The sequence below is a fragment of the Miniopterus natalensis genome, chromosome 16, assembly GCF_054644295.1.
Source record: "Miniopterus natalensis isolate mMinNat1 chromosome 16, mMinNat1.hap1, whole genome shotgun sequence".
NCBI classification, from domain to species: Eukaryota; Metazoa; Chordata; class Mammalia; order Chiroptera; family Miniopteridae; genus Miniopterus; species Miniopterus natalensis.
Window position 1 is genome coordinate 9,416,968 of NC_142096.1, and position 25,839 is coordinate 9,442,806.

Here is a 25,839-nt window from a genome sequence, read left to right on the forward strand (position 1 = left end):
TCCTTAACCCCACGAAGGTCATAAAATGGTTGACACTGTCATTGTCCAAAGGGTGTAACCAACAGCATGATGTGGGAATAAGTCATCAAGGACTCTACAGTTTGAAGATCTTGCGGGGATCCAGAATAAATCCCCAAAGGATTACTTAGGAAATGGTACAGGATGGTCAAAAATAAATAAAAGGTCTTTACTATTCATTTGTTTAATAAACACATGCACAGCACTTCCTGTTTGGCATTATTTCAAATGTTTTACAGATAACTCATATAATTCTTAGAGCAACCCTCTGAGGTGGGCCCATAATAACCCTCAATTATTATGCTCACCTTGCAGATGGAGGGACTGAGGCACGGAGAGGCTCAGCAATTTGTCCACGATCACAGATCTAGAAGAGACCAAGCTAGGGCCTGAATCCAGAAAGCCTGGCGCCAGAATGCACGCTCTGATGCCTCTGCCACTTATTCTCTCCCCTAGTAAAGCACGAGACATAACAAAAAGTCCTTTGACCCAGAATCTCAATGTCTAATATTTGCTATCATTAATTTTTTTAAAAGGCCGCATACTCAAATTGGCATATCGGTTACCAGGTACCACTGCAATAAAAAAATGTTAATTAAGAATTAATTACTAATCAAGAACTACTTTTACTCACAAACCTAGTCACCCAAGCTCCAGCCCAGATTTCCGTCTGTGACTATGGACTCGGATGATGTGTCTTCACACCTCTGGCTCCCACCATGATGTGGGCTTGGTCTCCTGAGCACAGTGGAGCAAGTTTCTCAGCGTGTGTGAAAGTCTATTTATTGACTCTGGCCCTAGTTCACTTGGAAGCCTGGCTCAGTCATTTTATTTTCCCATTTACTTTTTTATTAATTTCAAATTCTTTATGTGTTCATTATAATAGGAGCAATAATCTAAAGATCTATTTTCTAAAACTAATAATCTCCTCTGCCACTCTTGGGACAGCAGCCTGACACTCTGGTCATTCTGATGTGTATAACTTCACAACCTTTTCTATGCTCATGCATAAAATATATGTATATGTACTTGTTTTAAAACATATGCATACTGTTTTACAAAAACGAGATCACACTAGACGCATTCCTGTGCAGTGTGCTTTCTCAAAAAGACACAACAAACATACGAGTCAACCAATAAATATAATTCATCTGTGTTTTGTTATATTTCCAAACTATAAGAGAAATTTTATTTAGAAAGTTACAAAGGTAGGAGAAGTGAGCCAACTGGGCTGAGTAAGCTCAGGAAACAAGTTACAGAAGCAAAGGAAGGGTCCTTGGAACTCAGAAGAGAGAAGGGCACAGGTAACCACCTGGGGGTGAAGAGACGGGAGGGACAGGCTGGGCACGCTCCCCAGAGCGAGAGGGCGCCAAATCCGTTTGCTTTAAGAGCTACACGGTATTTCCAAATGCGCATCTGTCATAATATATTCAAATATTTCACTCTTGAAAGAACTTCAGCTTGTCTCCTGCCTCTTAGAAAATAACGCAGTAAGTACCTCTGAAAACAGTCTTGCATAGGATGGTTTGAGTGCTGGTGCGAGTGTTGCGATGGGAGAGGGTCCGCAGTGGTATGTAGACTTTCAACAGGGCCACTTCCCTTCAGAATGACAGAGCAATGTGACCCACTCCAATGCGTTGGGGTACCTGTTTCCCCACATCCTCATGAAGCACTGGCTATTACCCCGCCTTAAGATTTTGCCAACCTTATGAACTAAAATAGAATTTACGGTCATGTTAATTTTTATTTTTACCAATACTGAAGATGAACACCTTCATACACATCAGCCATTGGGGTTACAAATTTACTGAGATAATGCTCTTCTTATCTTCCGATTACTCTCATCAGTTTTCAGGAAATTTTTGTATATGAAAGGTGTTTACTCTTTGACATAAATCAATCTTTTTTTACCTAGTTTATATCCCTTTTTGCCATGCAAATGTCTGTTTGATGTGTGGGGCTGTGGGGTTTCTGTTTCTCTAGGAATGTCTTCTCTACTTCTGTCCTTCGCCTAAGTTATTTTCTAATATTTTAATAGCATTATTCACATTAAAATTTTTCAGTCTATTTGGAATTAATTCCATGTGTGGTATGAGATAACTTTATGGCCCTCAAGAAGGAGAGCTGCTTTGCCAAACTGTACACGAAATAAAATGATCTTTTTCATTTGAGTTGCAATGCCAGCTGTGCCATATGTTAAGTCCCCATATATGCCTAGATTTATTTCTGGCCTCTATTCCATTCCATTGAGCTCTTGGTCAAGTCCTAAACTGAACTGGATTATTTTGATTATGGTGGCAGCTTCATTCTTACTGTTCACTGAGTAGGGACTAACACTGGGTAACAAATGAATGTTTGAACAAGATGTGGAAGGAAAAAAAGTTAGTGCTCATATTAGACACTATGAACTGAAATTTTCATATCAATCATGTTACTTTTTTATTAATTTTCTGAGTGTGAATCTTATGTAAATGGAAAAACTATAAAGACTAAAAAATAGATCAATGGATGCTCAGGGTTTAGGATGCAAAAAGGGGATTGACTACAAAGGGTCAGAATGGTACAGGACCATGAAAATGTGTACATTTTTATAGTGGTGGTGTTTAGACAAACACATACACTTGTTGGAGCTCATCAAATAGCACACTTTTAAAAAACATGTATGGGTGCAAAATGTCATTTTTTTCTATATTTTAGGGATAAAACCTGATCTACCTTCTGCAACAGAGCTGCAATCCAATCTTTGTTTTAATCCCCTGAAACAAAACAAGAGCAGAATCTTAAGTGAAATTCTGTGGGGTCTCCTGCTACTGACTCATTTTGCCCTTCCATCTTGTTTTAACTACACAACAATTCACACTTGCTTACACAGGTTCATAAATTTTCTTACAGCTCCCACGCATGCTATGAACTGTGGAAGATACTGACACTTTCCTAAAGCTAGAAGTTACACCTGGTGGTCTGCTCCTCAGCAGCATCTAAGCTGCAATTTTCCACCTAAGGGAACTGAGGCTTTATGAGGTTAAGACTGGCAGAGCCATGAAGCTGCAATGTTCTCCTACCCGATTTCTCTACTTCTGTCAGAGCATTTTAAGGAAAACCCTTCTCCTTGCTGACTCTTACTAGAATACACAAGCAAGAAACTAGACCCTCTCTCAGAAACCAGAGGCCAAAGGCAAGGGAAGATTGATGAGCGTTTCTGCAAAAAGCCAGCGCCAGTCTCGGTCCCAGACATAAGGCCAGGAGGTTCCGCAGGGTAACCCACCGACACAGCCCCGATGGTAACTCCAGATCTAACGTTATCAGGGTTTATCCCTGAGAGGCTCGTTTTCAGAGTCTGAACGGGGAGGCGGCGGGGGAGCGGGCTGGTTCAAAAGATACCACGACAACATGCCTGCTTTTCCTCACTTGTGAAAATGTGGGCTATCTGGGGGTAAACTGATAGGAGTCATCTTGAATGAACAGATTACACTAATACCTTTTAGCCACTTACACTGAACTGCAGAATAAACTTGTGGGACTTTTATTCCCAATACCATTTTGTCTTCAGACGATTTTCCTAGGCTTTCCCCTTCTACATTCAAATTTACTTTTTATTGCATTTATTTTTGTATTTCATTTGGACAGGATAACTCAGCATATTAAAACAATACAGAATATTAAGAAGCCATTAGATGGCTCTTCCTAGAGCTTCCTTATGGATCTTTTTTCCCTTAAAAAGGCCAAGGGTGATAAAGTTTGGCACAGTAGTCCTGGCATTTCTTTCAACTGGGATATCTCCTTGTATAGATTAGAGACTACCAATGTGGTAGTCAGTGCTCAACGTCTTATTTCCTTCTGAATATTCTATGAGATAAACTAAAAGGAGGCAGAATTGGTTGACTGGCAGGTCAGCAACTCTCCTCTTTACTCTCTAGCAAGTCCTGTGATATGGGAGGTGGGCAGATGAGGACAGACAGAAGGAAAGAACAGTGAGTAGGGAACTACAGAGCTGTCCTTAGGAACCACTACAGCAATGCTGTACTTGAAAGAGGACTTAAAAGCTCAATTAGGTAGTTTTCATCACTTGCTTTCAACTTTTTCGAAAATAGCCTTTGTTACTTATAGAAAGAACATGTGACATATATTTTTGAACTTAGCAGGGGTGTACTACGAATGCCTCTCCCATAGAGGAAATACACGTGTATTTATTTAAGTGTTTCTCACCTCCCCCTCCTCTTGGAAATAAAGGACAACAGGCCGGGGGCGTCTGAAGAGCCAATGGCAAGCAATACAAAGCTGATGCCAGCTGGAAAATTTTAGGCTCAAACAAAACAAAGCCAGATGCTTCTGACCCATACAAACATTTCCTTTTTCTTATGGTGACATGAGGACTCGCCTCCTTTAAAAAAAAAAGGTCTCTTTATTTCCCTCTTTATACAAGTCACAAGTCTGTGATAAGTCCCCAAATTCCAGGTGTTTCATGAACATAACTTCGTTGTTAAAATGGTTCCCAAGGACCACTTCTTTTATAGTTTCCAGATCATGGAAGCTAGGCCACAGTCACACAGCAGTGCTTTCTTCCAGCCTAAAGTCATGTCTGGAAATACTGAGGGAGGTGATGGAAAGAACCAGCCAGGTCTCAGAACCAACCATGCACGCCGGAAGCACGTTTTCATTTGCCTTCACTGGCCTCCCCCACTCCAGTCCCATAATCTTGCTTTGGGTTCTGCTGAGGTCGTATGATCGGTTCTCAATGGCCACATGGAAACCCAGTTAGAAGAGTTGTATGTTCACACTCAAAACATTTCATTCTGTTCAACAATCCACCAAATGCCCTCAAAGGCCAACTTGCCCATACAGGGAAGGGCTTGGCTCCCTACGATTCAAACACCAAAGCTGGAATAAAACGAAATAGAATTATCAGATTATCAGGGTTTGGCTGACTCTCTGCCCTTCATCATGAGGCAGATGAATCCTGAACTGGCTGCCTCCCAATTGCTGACAGTAAGTACCTCTGAGGAAATGACGGGAGGGATAGAAGTGGTAAGTACCCCTGGAGGATCTGTGGGTATTACAAGCATGCAGCTACCTGAGTACCCACAGCCCACTAATATGCCCAAAGGAGTAGAAATACTTTTCACAGATTTCGTTCTTATTTGTGTCAAAGCACTGATTCCATTGAAGGTAAGTTTTGCATTTGTTAGCTGATCATAAGACATGTTGAACACAAAAATACCACCTAACATACTAATAAGTTGTGACAACTTTAACAGTCCATGTCATTTTCTCATGAACCGCCTGAATCTGAGATAGCAATGGAAAATTCTTACTTTGTCCAAGTAAATAATTTTAGATTGCCTCTTCGTAGTCCTGCAAAGTGTCACTTGGCTCATTTTATTAGTTGTTGAAACTGGGCAATTGGCACATGAATATTCATTATGCTGTGTGTTCTATTTTTGTGTGTTTGCAAATTTCCATCAGATAAACTTTAAAAATATAGTGTAAATTTAAAATTTAAAAAAACTGCTCTTAAGCCCAATTATTTCAAAGGAAGCATTAGAATTTTACTCAAAGATTTGCTTGATTGCAAAGGCAAATCATCTATAAACTTCAAAATTCTTTACAAGTTTTACATTTCCTGCCAAGTAGAAAAATTCCCTGTGAGTTAGAGTTAAAGATGTTGTATTTTTTGCAGTACTCACAACTATGAAAGGTCTCTATTGAAGGTTCATATAATCAATCCATTTACTAGTCTAAAAGCAAACTGAACTCAAACTGTTCCGAAGAGAGTGGTACCTAGCTTTATATATATTTTTAAATCTCTAGAGAAAGCTAAATATAATTAATGTATCATTATAAAAACCACTGTTTCCTATTCTGTTTTTCAAGTCTACTTCTGCAGGGGTGGGATGGGAAAAGAGGGGAAGAGAGAAGATTAGCATTAAGAGGAAGAGTAATCATCATTCCACTAGGAAAGAGCCTGAGAAGACACGGGGACATTTTCAGTATTCCATAATTCTAGCTATTCTGCGAGAATCGAGAATCGTGAGAAAGATTCTTTCAGAGTTATTTTAGTAGCTGTGGCACTTAACTAAATTAGGAAGTAACAAGTTCAGATAAAATGTAAAAGAAATTAGAATATGTGTTTAAAACATAAACAAATGAAAAACCACACACTTTTCAAAGTTTCCACTGGTGTTCCAAAATATCCAAGTCAATTTTAGTTGGAATTAAATTAATTAAATATTTTGACAAATATATGAGTATATTAATGCCATATTTAGTAGTGACTATAACTAGAAACCAACATTTGTACAAAACACAGACAAGAGTGTGGTCAGAGGGAAGGGGGCAGAGGCTGGGTGGAGGTGGGCAAAGGTGGAGAAAATGGGGATATCTGTAATAGTGTCAAAAATTAAAATAAAGTTTTAAAAAAACAGTAATTACTGGAAAGAAAGTGAGACAATTTCATGGGTTAAGCTTTCATTCCATCTTCCATTCTGGAAGCTTCTCTTTGTGTTCTTTCTCTCTTTCTGACCTATACCTTTCCGATCACCAATATCGGCCTCTTCAAAGGTCAGTGAGGGTAAGTCAAGGACTATAATAGACTTAGGGGAAAAATTAAAAAGAGGGAGAAAGTTGGTTTTTTTTTTTTTTTTTTTTTGGTTTTCCCTGAAAACAGAATTGATCTGAATGTTATAATGTGTTAAGTAAATAACTTATCGAAACAAGTGGTTGCCATTTTTATTGTACTATCAAAAGCTGCTGCTTTAATATTAGTCAGCATTAAGAAATATGTACTTCTCTTCCAAAATTATTTGTGTTTATCAGGCTCTTAATTTTGTACCATTAAAAAGCGCACCATACTCTTTAAATACAGGTGCCTCATTGACTCACAGCGATGAAACAGTAAAGGCCTTTCCAGATCCTTTGCTGGCAAGGAGGGTGTAGCTGGCCTGAGCGCTTGTCACAGGCGAGTGGCAGAGGGGCTGAGCCAGGCTCCAGCCTCACAGAGTCTCCCTCCCGGGACGCTCAGGGCTGCCAGTTCCAAACCCTTTCCACTCCACCATCACGAGACCATGGCCCTGACATACCACTAGGCAAGGTGACACGACTTAAGAGTTGATACGGTGGTCAGACGCAGCAGCGACCGCCACCACGGCTTTGAGACACGACCTCACTGATCACCGAAGGAGTCGAGTACCGCTCCTGTGGGGTAGAAAGGGCTTAGAAAACGTTGGGATAGCTAAGATGCTGCTACACCAACACTGGCCCGCGTCGGAGAAGGGCCAGCCTATGAAGCAGGCACTGGAGCAGGAGGTCTTCTCTCCCTTTCCAACTCCGCTTTGCCAGAAACAGAGTAGAGCCATCATTAGAAAGGGGATGGGAGCCTTTTCTAAAACATGCACACATTTACTAACTAAACACCTACCAACTACTGTTCATCTACTATCTTTCTAGTTTATCTGTACTTTGTTCGAAGCCCTTTTCTGACATGACACTGATTTCCTAATTCCCATTTGTAGGATATCAGATCCAGAAAGAGGGGAGTTAGTTCCTTTCAAATTGCTTATGCAAATACATTCAAAACTATATTCATAATTCAACCCTCATCCCCAAAAGCATACTGCACAGTATTATAGAAAACATTCTGATTCCTCAGCCAAATTGATCAATTCAACAGTACTTTTTTTGTTAATGCTCCATGAGAGCAAGATGTTTTGTCTGATTTATTCCCTGCTATATTCCAAATGCTGAGAACAGTGCCTAGCACATAGTAAGTCCTCACTAAACAACTGATGAATAAATGAACGGAAGTTTTTTTACAGCAGTAGACATCAAGCATTACAGCTGTCTGGAAAACAGTAACTGTCAGCTACAAAATACAGGGAGATAAGTCAGAGCTTTCTAAGCAGGGCTCTTGTCACTTAAACACTTATTAAAAAATAACTCGAAATTATACAGATTTACACTAGATCCTGATAGGAAATGGCAGATCTTTTAAAAAAAAAAAAAAATGAATGCACACACCCTACCACCACCAACACACCGATGATTGATTTAACATAAAAATGCCAGTTTCTAACCTTTAATCCTGTTGTATATGTTACATTTTGAAGTGTGTGTCTGGTGCCCCTGCGAACTGTTTTGTAGCTTGCTGATTGGCACAGTCTTTTGAGTCCATAAACTTTGCTTCTGGGGACCACAACTTAGATAATATATCGAACATGGTCTTTATTTTAAGCCCTTGTGTTTCGTTTGCAGCTTTTCTACTGTTCAGCAGTTCATTCTGGGTAATCTATTAATATTAACTGACCATCTGTCACCAGAGTAAATGTGGAATATGCATTTCTTTTCCTTTTCCTGTCATATTTTAAAAGATTAATATTCAGATAAAACCTTTCCTTTAATTTTTTTCTTTTTCCAAATTAAACTTCTCTCACGAACCAATAAAATGCAAGAGTTATCAAAGAACCACTGTAACAATCTTGGCTGTTTCTACAGGTTGAACAGTCATTTCATTTTGGTAGTCTTGCTGAGCAGATTAGAGATGACATAATGCACTAAAGATCTGAAGCGACCTTCTTTTAAATCCTCAAAAGGATAATACATAACTGAGGGCAATGAGTGGGTTTGATTGATAGTCATTAGCCAAAGGGTAAGATAGTTGGATGTCACATAAAACTTCCATTAAGTTCAATAGTTCTTTGATGCAGGATTACTCTATTTGCACTTAATAATATGGTAAAACTTATTGTAGAAAACAGATTTGTATGTTCACATACACTGTAACATATATACATGTTTATATGTACATAAAATGTCATTATTTTATGCTCTCACTGTTCACTTTGTGGATTCTATTTCTCTGAAAAATTAGTGTGAAAAGAGTTTTCAAAAGCAATCTAAAGTTAATGCTTAAAACCACAATATCTAGGAGATGCGATGTGTCTGTTTTGCTGTAATGCTTATGTTGGATAAAACAGCATTTTATCAACGGTCCTCTTCACCAGCCTCTGGGATTTTAAAGTAACAACGGAAAGGTTCAATCAGACACTGAGACCCTGGGCGATTACCTGTGTGGAATAACTATGGAACCAACTGCTCCACTGGCTGAAAGACAGGACTGCACAAATTACTGAAACCCTTCTCTTCTCAACACCAGTGCTTCCTCGCTACTTTGATTTCCAAAGATCAAGTGGGTTTTGCGGAGGAGCAAACTCATATTTTTTGTCACACAGTGTGCCCATCCTAAAGATGTCTCACATTTGAGCATCTTCTGTGTTAAAAATCTGCACTGACTCTCAACAGTAATATCACAATCCAGCTCAATTTATGGTATCAAAAGAAAAGACAGATAACAGAGGCAAAAGCAAACAGAATGGATTCTAGAAACGCTTAGATATGAGAAAACAGTAGTTCAGGTAGCAATCTCAGACATATTCTTCTTTCCTTTACTTATTTGATAAATATTTATTAAGCAACTTAAAAATATCAATTACTGGGCTAGGATATGGGTCTACACAGAGAAATAAAGAACACTTACACTGAAGTAGACAGTTCTAATAGTTTAGCAGGCACTAACTAACCTAATCCTCATATAAAAACACACAAATAAAGTTAGTAACATTTTTATCCCCATATTTCAGATGAGCAAACTAAGGAAGAGACAAGTTCGGTAACATATCTAAAATCAACCAAGTAGTAAGTAATGTAGGCAGGAACCTATGTATCTCCTTAGTTCATGACATTACTCTCTAAATTAAACCAATGTAACAATTAGAAAATATAAAAACAAGAAATAGAATACTAATGGCTAAAAGGCCCTTAAAATATTTTAAATTTTATTTAACGTGAGCCTAACCTTTGAGCCAGGAATTCCATTACTAAGAATATCCCAGGAATACACTCAGACAGAGTTACAAAATTGTTCATTTAACAATGAACATTCAGCTTTGTTTGAGATAGTGGAAAACTGGAAACAACTCTGTATCAGTTGGCATGCACTGAGCTGCAGGTGACAGAATATGTGATTAAGGTGAATTAAATAACAGTACTTTATTAGCCCATAAGAATTCCTGACAGGATGGTTCTAGCATTAGTTGAGTAGTTCAGGAAAGTTATCGAAGGTTCGGAATCTTAATCTTCACACCTGTTTATTACCCTTGGTGTTGTTTTGTTCTCTGGCTTCCTTCCTCAGAATCACAAGAAGGCCCCTATAGCTCCAGGCATCACACCTTCCACAGTAACATTAAAGCGAGGAAGAGGGCAGTTTCTCCAAGCATTTCTATTTTTTATCTAGGAGGAAAATCTACTCCAAAAACTTTCCTTGGTCCCTTTGACCAGGTTTGGGCCTCGTGCCCTATGCCAGAGCTGCAGGGCAGGCTGAGCAAGTGGTTAACTGGCATTTCTAGACTCTGTTCTGGGAGGTGAGATCTGCCCAGATGCAGATGGAGAGGCTGGTGCACTGACAGGCAGGCGGGCCTGCCCGGAACCTCCCTGTCTTAACAACAGAATGTAGCATCACCCACGGGTGCTGCTTTATAAGAGAAAACATGGTAAGGGGTAGGTTACATAAGGAAAATAAGATGCAAGAAATCTGATCTATACAAGAGATATTTCCAAAATGCTAACTGGTTATCTCTTTGTGATCGGATTAAAGGGGTGTTTTCACTGTATTTATATTCTTATATATTATCTAACATTTTAAAATTAACATAAATTACTTTCTCATAAAAAAAGACTGTTTCAGCTTTGAAAAACAATATAATTCAAAGAGAAAAATTATTTCCTATCAAAATATTAATGTTCTTTGGCTGAGCTTGGAAGCAGAGAGTTGAGCAGTCAAAAAATGAACAAGACATTTTAATCAAAATTTGTTTTGCATTACTGTCATGAAGAAATAAAAGAAAGACAAAAGAGAAATCAAGCAAAATGGTCACTGGAGGATTTTAAAACTGGAAAAATAAAAATATTTTTTTAGGACATGATGATACAACCAAAAGCCTTAAAGAAAGGCTGTTGCAACTTAATATATTGGAGGCACGGCTCTATGGATTTCTCCTCTTGTGAGAACGCCTTTCACTCTTGCCAAGATCAGCTTTATGCTGGCCACAAAAATTAAAACAGTTTAAGGGAAGAAAGAAAATACTTTTATTTTGGGGAAAGTAATTCACAGTTTTAACAGCATGATGATATCTGCCAGTATATTAGTGTTTGTTTAAAATAAATGGCTAACACTTTTCTTGGTTCATTTAACATTTTAAATCATTTTAATTATAGATTATACATGAATACTTCTCACTGCAAACACCAGCAAAGAATAAAAGTAAAAAATAAAATGTATGTTTCATTGCTTCCAAAAATCCTTGGCTCATTTCCCTCCAAAGAGATAACCACTGTTAAACGTAGGACTTATCAAAATTTTCCTATATATTCACATTTTTTAAAACCTCAGTTAAATCATACTATACACATTGTGCCATGCGCTTTTTTAAACAAAATATCCCTTGTCTATCTGCATATCTACATCATTACATACAGATCTCTCAAAAAATTTTAGCAGCTACAAAACCTACATTCTCTTCTTTTGATGGACATTTTGATTGTCCCTAATAATTTGCTTTTATAAAAAAATGCTTCGATGAACATTTCATACATCCAATATCGTTCGCTTGGGTGGAGAGTTCAGTAGTATCAATTCTTAGAAGTGAAACTGCTAACTAAATGTGTGTACATTTTAAATGTTGCTAGACTGGGACACACTGCCCTCCAAAAAGGCTGTACCAACGCCACACTCCAGCCAGCGGACTGCAATGACTGTTCCTCCTCAGCAGCACTCAACACCAACCGGGGTAGGGAAATCCTGGACCTGTTCTAATTCGGATTGCAGTGAGAAACAGCGAGGCTGAACTTCTTTCATGTATTTACTCAAATAAACATTTACACCAACAGCAGTATCTGGGGTTTATGGTGGGTTCTTATTTCCTGAGGACACCATTATTCTTTCAGCCTTATTATTTTAACCATATTTATCTTTATTTTAGTAAAGATTTTATAAAAATGTTAATTGTAATAAATAAACATCACCTATAATTCTATGTTTGGATAACGGATATTAATATTTTAATACTCTATTATATATATATATGTAATATATAATATAGCTATATTATACATATACCTATATAGAAGACATTTATTTTAAAAACTGAGACCATACAATATATATTCATTTCATATCCTTAGTCTCGTAACAGTATATTGTAAATGCTATATTGTTTTTAAATTAATTAGTCTTTAAAGTATGGCCGTCATATGGCTGTATCATAAATTTGTTAGCTAAGCTTTCATGTTGTGTTGAACTTTTAAATTATTTAATATTTTAAAGTTAAGATTTGCTAAATATCTTTATAGGTAAAATTTTATATTCCTCGTATATGCTTCATATAAATTATTATAAGCAAAATTATTGGCTCGAAGTCTATAAACACTTTCAAGTCCTTGAAAATCTGTATTTTAACTATGTGTATGTGTACATGTTTTAATAATTTATATTCCCACATGTGATGTTTCAGAGTGCTCATATTTCTATATCCTTAAAACGATATGAAATATAGTTTTTAATCTTTTATACACTAATAAAGTATTAAATTGCTTTTCATTCCTAGAATTACAATCAATATTGAACATTTTATCATATGTGTTCAACCATCTGTGTTCATCCTTCACTGAATTTCCTAGACATATTCTCTATTTTTCAATTTAGTTGTCTATCTTTGCATATTTATTCATAAAAGATCTTTATATAGTAAAGATATTAATATATATGTCTGGTTTCTTTTACTTTTTAACATTTACTTCTTTAATAAATCTACCATATATATAATATACAGATTTAACTTAAGCAAAACTATGTGGCAATAGAAACAGAAAACAAATATTGAAAACAACTAGCCTAGGTTTGGAAACCTTGGAATACACACAGGCAGTGCGCATGCTTCAGATATGCATTCCACTGACATTTTCAAGCTATTAGAAATGACCTTCAACAGTCAAAAACAGATGAAATTTCTTTTTTAACCATCCCAGAATCAAACTACATGAGTATTAGTGGGCTCTTCAAGAAAGTTTTCAGTATATAAATGAAATATACAGGTATATATTCTTTCAAGCCTAATGCTTAAGTTTTGGAGTAAGATAAAGGCAATTCAAATCCTAATGCTCGGTGAACTTCAGCAAGTTACTAAACTTCTCTGTGCTTCCTTTCCTCACTTATAGTAATACAGACAAGTAATAATATTAGCTCTCTTACAAGGCATTGAAAATAAATTATACGATTTATAGAAAGCACTTAGCATTGTGTTAAATAGGAACAAAATTGTTACTCCTTGGATTATAATAATGACTTTTTAGAAATATTTTTAATACAAAGAAATTCCCTCTACCCTTAAATTCTGCAGCAAACAATAAGCAGTTTTACTTAAAGTCTGTCTCCTTTGGGAAACTCCTTTAAGTCAGCCTGTGCCTGCTGAAAGCCCGCAGTGTGTTGGTCTTTAGAGAAAAAGTGTGTATCTTTGAAGTGCTGGGGACTCAGATTGATGTGTTCCTTCCTCTGCGGAGCTCACTCTTAGCCCTTGGACAATTGAAACAGAAAAGACATGGCCCGAGGGCATTCTTTTCACAATGGCGCTTCCACAGATTTGACCCAGGCCATGCCTATGGCTCCCAGTAGGCGGATTTTATTTAAATGAGTGAGACTGACTATGTTTAATTCATGACCTAAGAATTTAAAAGCACACTGATAGAGACGGGAGATCAAAACATAACTCAATGGGGATCGTATTTTTATAAACCACAGGCTGCCCCTTATAAAATACCAAGCTGCATAATTCAAGAAGTGTCCCCATAGTTAGAGCTGTATGTAAATACTAAAGACTGATGAACTGCTTTTGAATTTCTGCTACTACGTTGAGACTTTCATTTCTGTTGCTCACTAACAAGGCTCCATGCACCACTTAAAAGGCCATTTTCAGGAGAGAGTGTGGAAACGCTGTGCTATATATAATATCCTGAGGATCTGGCAGCCTACCTGGGCCTCGTTCAAGCGCTCTGCTCCCTTGCATGGAAAAAGGGGGTTAGCTCTGAGAGAGGAAAGGAAACACAACATGAAAGTCATCTAAAAAAACCAAAGCACATCTGAGAAAGCTCAAATGAGTGAATAACAGAGAGTGGCCAACATTCAGCCGCTGGGGGTTGATCACTTGGTTCCTGCTTCTTTCCTCTCTTCCACCGCCTGCCTTTCTGCTGCTTCACTGCTTCTTGGCACCTGGGGGGGGGGGGGGTGTTGCAGGGTCAGACAGGGGAAGGGAGAAGATCATCAGTCAGTTTTGCATCTTGCTAGTCATTCTAGAGAAAGGCTGGGCTGAAACAGAAGACAATGAGGATTAGGGATTATCTGTGACTTTCAAAGACCATAGCTCCTCCATTATCATGAAAACTCAGCAGTGGGCTGCAGGCTCACTCTTATTTATTAATGCACATGGAGACAGAGAATTCAGAAAGCATTCCCATGTCGTCCAGAACTCACAGCTCTGAAAGTAAGAGAAATATATGGAAACACCATTCTCTTTTTTTTTTAAAAAAAAAAAAAAGAAAGAAAAAAAAAAGCGATTTGGGGCAGACACAACTAGAGAAAGCCAAAGTCCAGCTGTTTTCAGGATTTATCCAGTATTAGTAACATTGTGGTTTTGCAATAACAATATAAAATGTGCTTTCAGAGGTGTTTTTCCATTTAATTCACTAACTTCTAACTGTTTGCTATTTTATCCATATGTTTCTAGTTTGTGTACATTGAATATTTTTAAAATGTCACTTTGCAAGAGCTATTTGATGTTCAAGACGACTTTTTGGTTATTGTTAGAAAGCAGAAATCATGATTTGTAGAGGGGAATTTTACAAGTTTCAAAAGACTGCTTTTGAGGTTTTACTTCATTCATTTCATTTCCCCTGATGTCTCTGCGAGAGAAAAATTTATTCCTCTGTCTGATACTAAAGACAGTCTTCATGCTGCAAATAGAAAAACAGAGCAGGAGGTAGGGTTGCGAGGTGAGGGCTCTGCTGTCTTTATGAACTGCTACTGTTCAAAATCAACCCATCTAACTCCTTGAAAGTACAGCTCCAGCAATGAAAGATGTTTAAATAGTGATAATGGATTGCAAATAAAGGGCCTCTTATCTCTGGAATTTTGAAGTAGACCCCAGGAAGCAGCGCACATTTAGTTTAGGGCTTACCCCCGAAGCTGAACTTCCATCTTTTATACGTCACTCTGTGCTCGGGGGCTTCAGGAATACGGAATGGAACTTTAGAAGGCCGGCTGATCACATATATAAGCAAAACTTAGAACGCTTTATATAAAATCCCAGAATTTGAGGTAAGACTATTTTTTCTTTTCCTAGGAGCGCAGTGGCAGACGAAGGAAGGAAAGATGTGAGAATAGCACATAAATGGGTCATGGACAGCGGAATAATAAATCTCACTCTGTCATTCATTTATTTCACCCATTCACCACTCATTCATTTACTCACTCGTCAGTTATTATTTTACTACTGACAGCTGCTCCTCAAATTTAGAAAGATAAATATAATCATAGATAAAGCTCATGTTTATTATGATTCATGCAACTCCTCTCTCTGGTTAATCCAAAGGCAGTTGATAAACAAAAAATCAAATCGCTTCAGAAATGGCAAAAAAAAGATTCTAACCGGGAGCAAATGAATCTTTAAAATAAGGCCCAGGTTTTCCTCTTAACCGCTCCTGAACCAGTAGCCCCAAAGCCAATTCTTTCATCTCTGATTGATAAAATGTCTCAACTTCCAATCAAAAGGTAATAATAAGCACTCTCTCACAAAGTTTTCACCGTTTCTTTCAGTCAGATTTTGCCCCTGAAGCCCATCCGTTCAGCTTGGATTCCTGGGATGCATCATCCCATCAGGTCTGCGAATGGGACTCTGGCTGCTTGGTCCTGGACACCTTCCTCCAGGCTCCTCAGTGCCCTGGCCAGGGCTCTGCTCAGAGGCTCCGTCCTGGCCTGCCCAGGCCCTCCTTGTCGCCGTCTCCACTCAGCCCAGGGCTGTATGGACAGCAACCAGGAACTCAGTTTTCCTTTCTGTGAAATGGTTTCCCTCCATCAAAGTTGCTGATTCTCTTTGTACTCTACTCTTCCTCTTCCATTGATGAATTCTCTAAGCACATATACAGGGCCACTAGGATTATAATATTTCTTCCTGACAGTATCTTTGCCTTTCACCGGGGGTCATTTTTCATATCTGATATGCCTTCTTTGGGAGAACTTTTTAATGTCCCTTTCCCATAGCACCCTGTTCATTTCTTTCTAAACTTTCAGAACCCCCCACTTATAATTGTTGTTATTTATTTTACCTTCTTTTCTGCCTAACTAGATTTGGGGCCTCATGAAAGGGGGAAACGTATTGAATGTGTTTACTTTTGAATCCTCTGAATTTTGCAAACTACCTGGCATGCAATAACTAGTAAATACGTATGTGCTGAGTAATTTCATCCATCCATCCATCCATCCATCCATCCATCCATCCATCCATCCATCCAAGATTTATTGAGCCAGATGTTGTGCTAGGTAATCAGTAAATGTGACAGACCCAGGGGAAAATCACTAGGGCCAAGTAGGCCTCTTGATGCCCTTCAGATCACACTCCACTGGCAGCTGCTTACACCACTTGCGCAGGCCAGCCCTGGACAAAGGTTAGAGGGTGAAACACAAGCAAGGACAGACCTCACAAATCATGGGCTCCTGACACTTGCAACAACTTTGGAAGCATTTAAACTGTTACCTTCAACTTCAAGGCTCTAGTACTCACCCTGCTAAGAAGCCTTTTGACACACTCTAACCCCATAACTTCCTCCCCCACCACTGACTCACATTGGCAGGTCTCAGGATTGATGGTCTAGGAACTGGAGAAAGTCCCTAGGTCAGGGTCCCGAGGCTGTGGAATTTGCTCGCTCTCAAGCTCTGCTCCCCTCTACTTAGGGCAATGTGACAAAAGAGGCCGGCCCTCTTACTCCTGGTCTTCAAGGGACGGGTGAATGTCAAAAACTTCCTTTCTGAACTTCTCTATCCCTGATGCTGCAGCTGGGCCTGCACTGTGTGGACAGCTGAGAAGGTCCCGTCCAAAACAGCGAGGTGCTTACCTGGCCCTCTTCTCACGCTGTTTATTATACGCAACGCAGCTTTCAGAGTATGTCGAAGGTATGAGCATATCAAGTGACTTGACACCGGGCACAAACAGAAAATGGGGAGTTTCCACTGTCAGCAAAAGTATATAGTCAGCATAAACTAAGCTTAACCATTACATAGTAATCAAAGTGATACCTAAGTTGCTGTTTTTTAGTGAAACTATAGTAATTTTTGGTTATATTTCTCAAAAACTTGCCCAGTTATCATTGATCTCTTATAATGCATTATTAAGCTTTCAGCTTTATAAAATGTTATATAGTTGCTTGTGCCGATTAATTCTCATTTTAATTTTTTGTAGGCCTCTACAGCCATTCTCATTTTAGAGATATAATGAAAGAAACAAAACTTTCAATGGATTTGAACAAAATTACAGAATATAAAATTGTTAAACAAGGGTTAAGAACTCAAACTCCTGAAGTCTTGATTCAACTATTCGGCAAATACTTAAAGATCTATTTTAATAATGCATCTAAGAAATATGAGAAAATTCACATAATTCTACCTATTGTTTGGGCAAAATTTTCCTTTTGCCCAAGGAAAGAATGGCTAGACCTGCCAGTGGTAAAAAGAACAGAGACTGATCTATAGATTTCAGTCCCTTAAAACAATGGCTTAGAGATGATGTTTTGATTCCTATGTTGTCTCCAAGTTGTCTCAAGTGCTGTTGTACAATTTTCAAAAACCAACTAAATATAAGGAATATTAATATTGAAAAAAAGGACTGTTTGGTACATTTATTCTTTTTTTAAAAATTTATCTTTATTGTTGGAAGTATTACAGATGTCACCCCCCCTTTTTTTTTTGATACATTTATTCTTAATCCCATAAGTATTTCTTTTGTCCTTATTGTGATCTATTGTTCAATAAAACCTATATTATTTAATAAAACTGATAAAGAATATGCATATATACATAGCCCATGGACAAATGATAGTGTGGGGTAGGCTTGGGGAGGCAGGAGGTGGGAACAGGGTAGAGGGGGCCAACAGGGGGGAAAAAGGAGGACATCTGTAATACTTTCAACAATAAAGAGTAAACCTATTTTTTAAAAAAAGAATACTTTCAAATATATGTATTACACATGTTCAATGCAAAATATTTAAATCGAAATAAAAGGCTATGTAGGAAATCTGAATGCACATATGCAGGTGAAAAAATTCTATAGTTATTAAGATTAGAACAATCTTTTGGTTGAAAAACAGAGCAAAATGAAACCAGCAACTGGATTCTTATTGTTTAAAAATATATAGCCAGTTATATAGGTTAGAATGCTTTTAATGGCTATTTAAAAATAATCTAGCTCAAACTGGCCTAAGCAATTAGGAAAAGCACTGGATCAGATAACTGAAACCCAAAGCCAAGGCCAGAGTCAAGATTACTTGCTACAGCTACTTAAAGAGGTAATCAAGCACCCACGATCACTTATGCTTCCTTCTAACATCTACAGCACTGAGGTTCATCCTAAAGCTAGTTTTCCTGTGGCTGTCTCATGGCAGGAGCCATCGGAGAGAGCTACATGCTTCCTTGTTTGCGTTAGATGGGGATTTCTCCACCTCTACACTACTGATACTAGTGACATTCTGGGACAAAGAATTCTCTATTGTGCTGTCCTGGATAGTGTAGGATACGAAGCATTATGTTTGGCCTCTTCCCACTAAATGCCAGTCGTACCCCAAGTTGTGACAATCAAAAATGTCTCCATATATTGCTAAATGTCCCCTGGGAGGCAAGATCACCCACAGTTGAGAACAACTGAAGAAAGACTCTCAGGCAAAGAAGGGGAAATTGTCTAAGAAGGCCTTATAAAACATCTCAGATTAAACTGACCTAAATTGGTTGGCCATACCTAAACCAATCATGGCCAACAAGATTAAATACTTACATTAGGACTAAATGGGCCAAATTCCTGGCAACAGAAAAAGAGTCATCATCCCTTGAACCTTAGGGACCACATAGGGGAGGGTGAACAAAATCAGAGTTCTATTAGAAAGAAACAAAGGTGTAATGGATTCAGAGTAAATAACCAACAACACTGACATAACAGTTTCTCAGAATAAACAAGAATAACTCTGACATTTATATTTAAAAGAAATTACTCAGGTAGGTCTTCATAGAGGAAATACTAAGAAATGTGATTCATTCATTCATTCAGTATATTTTTACTGATTGCTCCAGGAATTGTTCTAGATGCCAGGAATACAATGATAAACCAGACAGACAAGGCGTAAGATCCTTCCCATCTTTAAGTTCTCTGTTCTGTGATGAATTATTAGTTCACTAAGTGACATACTGTTCTATGGGACATCAGCATGACTGAAGATAACACAGACCAAAAATAACAAGGGCATAAACAACATGAAAGGTTATTTTTCTTACTCAGAAATGTCAAGACTCAACTGCTTAGATCTGTAAAGGAAGCGCTGCTCAACAAAGTCCTAAGAATCCAGATTGCTTCCAGCTTTCTGCCTGGTCATCCCTGGAAATTACCCTCTTTTTCTATGTCCTACTAAAACTTGAACTATAACATATAAATTCCAAGGAGTAAGTTGGAAGAGGAAAGAAGAAACAGAAAGCGCAAATTTTAGGTTTTTGAAGGCAATTCGCAGACGCTGCTGCATAGTGTTTTTGCAAGCATCTCATTTACCAGAAATTAGCTATGTGGCTTCACTCGTTTGAAAGAGAGACTGAAAATGTAATTTTTTGTTTGTTTTGTATTTTCTTATGAGGCAGCCACAGACCCAGCAAAAATAAAAATAAAAATAAAAATAATGATGGTCGTAATTCAGAGTAAAAAGGTATCGGGGTAGAAAACTAGCAGCTTCATCCAAACTGGACGACCCTAATATCACCTTTACATATACCTCTATGGTCTAGTACAATGCTTCCCATCTCCAAATGCCTGTTTGAGCACTGAATTCCCAATGAAGCATAAGAAAACTACACACATATATATATATACTTAAAGCTTTAAAATTTTGTATGTCCCATTTGTCTGTTAAAGGAAATCTATTAATAGCCACTGGATATGAGAGGAAGTTTGAAGAAAGGAAAGGTTATAAGAGTCACCTTCCACAGAGCTGCCACTCTTTAAATTTTGTCAAACTGTTTACACTATTATTATTAGAAACTGCTTTGAACACACAGAAGAGATAATCATAGCATGCAGGCCTAAAACATACCGCTTGCTGTAAGTTTAATTCTGAGGGGTTGCTGAACAAGGTGGTTGCCAAATCCAGTTTTCACTGCCCTGAGGAGGAATGTGGATTGCATCATTCTAAACCATCAAGATTTAAAGACATCTTGTTCAAAGGCAGTAGTGCTAAAATTAGTTGCTTGCCCGTGATTCTGTTCACCATGATTATATGGTAAAGTGTATGGGGACATTTCCTACAGCAGAGGGCATGTCTAAGTGGAAGGATTTTCTCATAGAGTAAAAGTTTAGAGCAAGACTATTCATTTTGAATGATCTGGAATGAAAGACCCAATAACTTCTAACATTATCTAGGCTTGTGTGTAAACTAAAGATTTCTTCTAGTGACATTCTAGCCTAAGTGAAAACCACTGATAATTTTATAAAATGAATCTGAAACCTTTCAAAGGCCATACTCAAATTTCCCATCATAGAGCTTTGTATGTCAGACTGAGTATGTGAGTTTATTAAGGTATTCCCCGTTGCCAGGAAAGGTTTATTTTACCCATTAAACCTCACTCAAACGGATATCAAGTATCTCTTGTGTCCTGTTACATGATGTAATTTAAGTCTGAAAATGTCCATGCTTTGCTTTAACCAGAATGTTAAAATATTTCTCAATGGGAGCAATAGAGTATATCACTGATAAGGTGAAGGTGATCCAGTAAAGGGTCATGACTTAGCCCTTTCTGGACAAACAATGAAAAGAGACTCACCTGCTCCTATGTTACGTGGCATCAATAACCCGGTCCACTTTAACACATCAAATCCCTTCCATGCTTTGGTGCCAACCCTTCCATATACCTAGGTGGCCACAGCGGGCTCCCCCTTACAATGTAATCATCATAGAGCTATAAAACAATAGTGTGCAACAATGGACTAACCACTGAGGGAGTCAAATAAATGAATAAAATATAATCCCTCTTTTTAAAGAGTTAACGATTCAGGAGGAGAAGGAATTTGACTAGAAAATATAGGGATTCTGATTCAAGATCCCTATGACCAATGTCATGAGAGAAATAAAAAGATAAACGAGGGAAAGATCACATTGGTCTGAATAAGAAAAACTGTAAGGTGAAGGTGGCATCTGAAAAACATCTTGACCAGTAGGCAGACACAGAGAGCGCTCTGGGGAGGGGCGGCGAGATGGGGAAAGGAGGGCTATGTTTAAGGTACAGTAGTCAACTGCTTGGCGCATCCAGTAAGAGCAGGAGCCAAGCGAAGAAGGTGGACACATGAAGGTCGCCGTACTGTGGTTACCGTACGCACCTATGAGGGAGTGAAGAAAGTTTTTTTTAAATGTATCTTTATTGATTTCAGAAAGAGGAAGGAAGAGGGAGAGAGAGAAGCATCAATGATGAGAGTCATCAATCGGCTGCCTCCTGCACGCCCCTGGCTGGGGATCGAACCCGCAACCCGGGCCTGTGCCCTGACCAGGAATCAAACCCCGACCTCCTGGATCCTAGGTCGATGCTCAACCGCTGAGTCACGCCGGCCAAGAACATTTCTTAATTTATAAGCATGCAGGTAGCCACGATGAGCTTTGCCTAGAGGAGGCCATGACCGAGCTGTACTTTGGGAGAATGATCTGACATCAGGGTGTCAGGCAGGGTGGGTGGGAAGGCCATCAGAGGCCACTGCCACTGTTCTCGCAGGCTACACCACCAGGAGCATCCCGGCTGTTTATGCAGAGCTGAGCTATGTGAGGAAAGGGCAATATGAGCTTTTGCCAAATCTCTTAGGAAGAAAGGCTTCCAAGCTTGGCCTTCTAATTCAAGTCATCTTTGATCAAGAAACCTCTCTCCAGATCAACCCCTTTCCTCCCCCCTCATCTTCACACCTGGGACGAGAATTTCGCACCTGTCCCCCTTTAAATGTCACACTTTCCTCACCCGGACTGAACGTGCTCAGAGCAATTAAGGTGAAGGGAGCTGCTGGCAGCGAGCGCATCCTCTCATTCAATGGGCCGCGTGTCAGACGGGACGGGCACATCTGGCCAGGAAACATCTGACGGGCGTGCGACTCTCTCTGAAAGAAAAGAGGGGTCGGGAGACGGAGCTGGCATGCTCTGTCACTGAATCTGATCTGCTCGTTTCAACCCCAAGCTACTGAAGCACAAGCTGTTTAAACAACAGCAGCATTTTTAGATTGTGTAATTCTCCAGCAGGAAAGGAAGACCTCAGGGAATGGGGCTTTTCCCAGAGTCCTATAAAAACGATAAATGCCTCGAGGAAGGCAAACAGGACTGCTCTGTCGCTGTGACTGCCATGCACATTTACCTCCTGTACCATGTTAAGGCCTCAGGTCATTTACTAGAAATTATAACTTCATAGCGTCTTCAAGAGATGTTTCCTTCATTGTGAAGCAGGTGCTTGTTTTTGATATAAGAAGAAAGATTTAGACTTTTTTTTTAAAAAAAAAAAAAGTCAGAGAACATAAGGCAAAATAAGCAGCAAAGATTACTGAATCAAATCTCACGGAAAATAGTGATTTACTTTTATCTTCTCCAGACAACCCCCCTTCCACTTTTTATCACTTTCCATGACAACTGTATTTAGTTGAGTGTAATATAAGCTTTTCAGTCCAAAGGCATTATAGTTGGCTTTTCCTTGGACAACACCAACAAAATCCAAGGAAAGAATCTTAGAAAAAAGGAGCACATGAGTGTACGTTTTTTTGTTTGTGATGACACCAAACTGCTCAGTAATTACATGACATTGATCTGACTTTGATATTGGTCTGTGGTGAGCCAACGGATTTGATAAGATCTGGGTTGGCAATTCCCATCCCTCCTCATTTTGTTATTTGGAAAAAAAAAATCATAAGGATACAGTGCAATGTTTGCTGATATAAGCCAAAACTACTTGAAAAATCCAGCAAGAAAGATGGTGAAATTAAAAAGGCTGATGGCTTTTGAAGGTGTAAGTGAAGTAGCAATTCGTCTGTGAATGACAAGAAAAGGCAGAAGGACATCTGGCTCATGCAAAATAGGAGCTTTGGCTCCAATTGCGAAGTTTGCATTTTGTTCACATAATGAGAGCCAGCTGAGGCCAGGCAGGGATAAAATATCCAACTCTCACCAGCCATAAAGTGCTCCAGTGCTTCCTTCATTGTTCCCGAATTAATAGCGGTTTGTTTCTATTCAAAGTTGTAGAACAGCCTGAAGATAGCAGTTTTCTCACAATGAAGAGAAGAGAGTCCTGCCTCTGGAATTACTTGATGTTTCAAAGGCAAATATGTATCTTTTGCTTCTCTTCTGACATGGAAAATAAAATAAGTATCCTAAACCAAGAATTAATTCATAAAGTTATCAATAATATATTTTCTAGGTCTAAAATCAATCATCACCCTCGCACCCCCCCACCCCGCATCCTGTCATGCACACAGGTGAGAGAAAGAGAGAGAAAAATCATGCAAATTGACCTAGAACAAACTTCCACCAAGCCAAAGCTCTAGGTTATTTCAAAGCTTCTCTTGTGAATGGAAAAGATCAGATATCTACATTTAGCTACTTTCATAGGGCTTCGCAGGATAAGGCTTCTTAGTTGTCACTATACATGTCTCATGTATTGCAGTCGTATTCTACGTCAACCACTGTGCTAAGTACATTACACTCGTGACATCATTTAACTGCCACAAGAACCTTATGAGGTTTAATCACAAACGATAGATGACAGAGCCCACTAGTTCTTACAAACAAAAACTCTGCCACGGTTTTGTTTCAAGTAGGAATCAGCAATATTTAATACTAGGATTGCCTGTGTTCAAGCAAACATCACAGGTTCAATGTTAGTCATTAGTATCTCTTCCATTTACTTCACTTTTCCATTCCTAAACTTTTTAAAGTTATATACATTCCCAACCAGGTGGAGAACAGCCTGAGGTTTCACACCCTCTACAGTCCTTTTGTCAACGCTGGAGGAATTAGGAATTGGCCCCAAACTTTTGTTATCAATCTGTCGCTTAGGTCATCATTCATGTATGGTCCACGGAGAATGCATCACTAGGTATCTGGCTTAGGAATGTACTTTCATTACATGAGAACACACAGGCAGTTCAAAAATTAAAAATAAAGGTTTTTACTGTCCTAATGCTTTTTAGCTCTAAAAATACACCATCAATGTAAAAACATACAGATTTGTATCAAGTTTGCACAGTACCAATCATTAAAAGAATTGATCTCACATGGAAATGATATTTCGTCATTAATATCCCTTTTAACATGTTTATGTGTTGATCAATACATAAATTAGAACATGTGTGAAAAAAATTATCTTTGAGAATGTTTAATTCATTACATTTCACCAGACTATTTCTTCCATCTGGAATTTTCCTAAAGATAGTCATAAATTCTGACACTCTGATTTTATTAGTTCTTGTAGAAACAGCAAGACAATATTTTATTTTGACAGGGACAATACAATATTACATATTACCAGATATAATTTCTAAAATTTTTCTCTTACATAGCAAGAATTTTGGAAACACAGGGAAAGGTAGAGTATATCCTTTATCTAGTAGCTGCTGGCGTTTCCCATTGTGAGTGAAAATTTGTCTTTTCTTCTCTTGTCAAATAACAATGAAAGCAGTATTAGTCACAGTTTTCATGGAAATCTGCCAGTAAAAGAAAATTAAGTAACATTTCTCTCCAAGCCTCATAAAAATGTCCCGTAGCCTTTTGTGGGGATATAAAGTATGACTCAAGATACCAGCCAAAACAAAGTAAAACTGGAGAAATGAAAAGAAAAATAGTCTCACTTTTTCCGTACCACTTACAAGTATCCTAAAAAAACACGTTGAAGCGTAAGAGAAATGCGACTTCAGTGTCTCTTTCAATCCTCTCCTGAGCTACGAAAAGGAAAGAAAACCTCCTTCCCCATCAGAAGTGTACAAAAGAGGAGTCTTGCTGGTAAGGTTAGCATCTGTCAGTATCAGGCCTGGTACAAAAGCAAAGCCGCTCTTTGAATTGTTTGCTTAATGAGATCCCCCCATGAATGGAGTGTATCTGCAGCTTGGGCTTTCACAAGGAATCAATATTGCATGTGGGTTATTTCGTGTAGGAAGGAGGTTAGTTTCAGTAAAGCAAGTGAGAAATAGTAAGCTTGTCATTTTGAATGTCTGCACTGAAAACTAGGAAAACAGTTTTTCTATGCATTGTCCATAAGCATGATAATGCATGTATTTCACCCCAGCCACCTGATTTTCCTCGGTGGCATTCTTATTGGCGCTGGCTTCCATTCATCGTCTGTTCCATCTGTGGACCACTGCTATAGAATTTTAATGAGTTCTATGTTAAACACCCATTAGGATTCCTTCTTCAGAGTCATCCTATAGGGAGCAGCCCATACACACTCCTTGAGTTTACGAATATGTTCTA

At 38.5% G+C, this 25,839-nt stretch overlaps 1 protein-coding gene across 2 annotated transcripts in view; it reads right to left on the reverse strand.

Annotated features, from left to right (window-relative positions):
• Nucleotides 1–25,839, reverse strand: part of ANGPT1 (angiopoietin 1) — a 205,140-nt gene that overhangs the window by 126,259 nt on the left and 53,042 nt on the right. The window lies entirely within an intron of this gene.